Genomic DNA, 3033 nt, shown 5'->3' with positions numbered 1-3033 from the left:
CCTGCGAGTGAGAACATGCGGTGTTTGGTTTTCTGTCCTTGCAATAGTTTGCTGAGAATGATGGTTTCCAGCTTCATCCATGTCCCTACAAAGGACATGAACTCATCCTTTTTTATGGCTGCATAGTATTCCATGGCTTATATGTGCCATATTTTCTTAATCCAGTCTATCATTGATGGACATTTGGGTTGGTTCCAAGTCTTTGCTATTGTGAATAGTGCCACAATAAACATACATGTGCATGTGTCTTTATAGTAGCATGATTCATAATCCTTTGGGTATATGCCTACTAATGGGATTGCTGGGTCAAGTGGTATTTCTAGTTCTAGATCCTTGAGGAGCTATTCCTCTTTCAACACTTACTGACTTCTATTCACCAGGCTCTGGGCAGAGCTCCACAGAGAGTTCAGTGAGACCTGTCTTTTTTTTTTTTTTAATAGAGATAGGGTCTCATTATGTTGCCCAGGCTGGTCTCAAACTCTTAGGCTCAAGCAATTCTCCTACCTTGGCCTCCCAAAGTATGGGGATTATAGGTGTGAGCCACCACACCTGGCCTAAGACCCATCCTTTGCCCTAAGTAGCTCATAATTTGCAGCCGGGGCTCACAAACTGTTTCAACGAAAGGCTATGTGGTAAATATTTTAGGCTTTACAGGTAATAACATTTCTGTTGCCACTATTCGAGCAGGTCCTTGAATAGTTGGGGATATATTTCTGGAGCCTTTGAGACCTATTGGAGGAAAGGAGCAATGTAGGGTGCCTCCTAGATGTCTGTCCCAAGCAACTGGATGGCGCCTGCTGAGGCTGCCCCAAGGCAGAAGCTCATCTGCGTCAGTGCTTCTCAGACTTTTAAAGAAATTGTCAACCCCCAACTAGGAGCCTTTTCAGATGTTATTTTCGTAATTGTGCACCCATACAATTGTAATACCACAGACGTGATATATCTTTTTATGCACCAATGCCTATCTGTGCTTTATGCATAAAGAACGTGAGAGGGGCTTTTGCCCTCCCCTGTCCAAGAACCAATATTTGCTCCCTTGGCAATGCTATCACCCCACTGAGAATGCATGGTCTAGCTCCAGGAGAGGCGGTTCCCTCTCCACCTCTTTCAAGCCTCTTGTCTGAGCACTGCCTCTTCCTCAGTCATGACAGGTGGAACCACTGGGCTTTTGGGGGAACCCCTAAACCTCCAGAGAAAGACCATCTTAGAACACAGCATAGCAACACCAACCTTCCTCTTCTTTGGGGGATTTTGCACGTCCCAAGGCTTCTGGGATGACTTTGCCCCAAATGTTCACATGGTCTGAGACCCACAGTCAGAGGTGATAAAGGGACATTCACACCCTTTATCACCCCAACTCCTCCTAGGAAAGGGAAGATCATTGTGTGGGGAAAACACCTTAAGAAGTGCTTTGGGTAGAAGGTGAGACTCTTGGTGTACGTGTTCCTGGAGAGGGGTGGAAAAGAGAGGCTGGGGCAGAGCCAGCGGGAAGGGAGCCCACACGGGACACACTGAGACTTCCTGTCAACCTGCAAATCTTTAAGAAATTCAACACACACACCCAAAGTGTTCCACTGGCATGTATTTCTGGTGGGAAAAAAAAAGTGAGAGGGCTGAGATTTGCATGGGGGAGGGGAGCAAAGGAAGGTGAATACACAAAGGAGCAGCAGGTGGACCCCAGGCAGGTGAGTCTAGGAACAGAGAAACTTGGGAGACATCGTGCATCCCGGGCAACACTACAGGGAGAAGGAGACAATCCCACCCAAGTCTCACAGTCCATGGAGGCCCAGGAAGATGGCCGGGGTTTGGTTTCTGTATCCGCTCCCGTGAGAATGCAAGCCATGGAAGACCCGTCAAAAAGTTAAACAACCAGGAGGTATTCGCTCAAGAATGCAAGGCCCAGAGGTGAAGCGTTTCAGGATTGGTTCATTCACCAGCTGAACGTCCTCATCCTCTAAGGCTCCAGTGCCTTCCATCTTCCCCCACCCCCACCATCCTCAGCACATGGGCTATGGCTCTCCCCATGACTCCCACTGGCTGCCACATTTACAGCCACATCCAGAGGTGGAAAAGTGGTGAATTGCTATTCTAAAAAAAGTAGTGAATCACTATTCTATAAAACTTTTTAAGAGCGAGGAAAACTTCCCCAGAATCCCACCCCAACCCCTCAGCCCCCAGCACACTGCTCAGCAGTAAGCGGTCTATCACAGGTCTTTGGCCACAGCAACCAGAGGCCAAAAGAAAGAAATTAAGATGATTGGCTAAACCAGTGACTCCCAAAATGTGTCCCCTGCATCAGTAAAATCAGCACCACTTGGGAATTATTAGAAATGCAAATTATTGATCTGCATCTCAGCCAATAAAATCAGAAACTCTGAGGGCGGGGCCCTGCAGTCTATGGTTTAATGGGCCCTCCAGGTGATCCTCCTGCCACCAGAAGTTTAGAACCAGCCAAGTAGCTTTGATTAATAAACATGCATTTCTGGTGCTATGGTTTGGATGCATGTCCCTCCAAATCTTATGTTGGAATTTTATCCCCAGTTTTGGAGGTGGGGCCTTGTGGAAGATGTTTGGCTCATAGGGATGGAGACCTCATGAATGTCTTGGTCTCAGCCTCATGGTTAGGAGTGAATTCTCAATTCTCACTCTATTAGTTCCCCCCAAGAGCTGATTGTTTAAGAGACCTGACACCTTCCCACTCTCTTTTGTTTCCTCTCTCACCATGTGATAGCTGCACACCTTGGCTCTCTTTCACCTTCCAACATGAGTGAAAGCTTCCTGAAGCCCTCACCAGAAGCAGATGCTGGAGCCATGCTTCTTGTACAGCCTGCAGAACTGTGAGTCAAATAAACCTCTTTTCTTTATAAATTACCCAACCTCTTAGGTATTACTTTATAACAACACAAATGAACTAAGACATCTGAGCTGGAGAGGATGGCAGCATAGGAAGCACCTGCGGGTTGCCTGTCCTGAAGGTGGCTACTTATGCATGAGAGAGGTGAACCGGAGAGAGCTCGCAGTATGGAGAGGGCC

General features: G+C 47.3%; 1 pseudogene; it reads right to left on the bottom strand.

Annotated features, from left to right (window-relative positions):
• Positions 1-1142: 1142 nt before the first annotated feature.
• On the bottom strand, positions 1143-1843 carry LOC129487013 (uncharacterized; annotated as a pseudogene).
• Positions 1844-3033: the final 1190 nt, after the last annotated feature.

Source organism: Symphalangus syndactylus, chromosome 7 (genome assembly GCF_028878055.3).
Source record: "Symphalangus syndactylus isolate Jambi chromosome 7, NHGRI_mSymSyn1-v2.1_pri, whole genome shotgun sequence".
NCBI classification, from domain to species: Eukaryota; Metazoa; Chordata; class Mammalia; order Primates; family Hylobatidae; genus Symphalangus; species Symphalangus syndactylus.
This window is presented reverse-complemented; position numbering and strand designations above follow the sequence as displayed.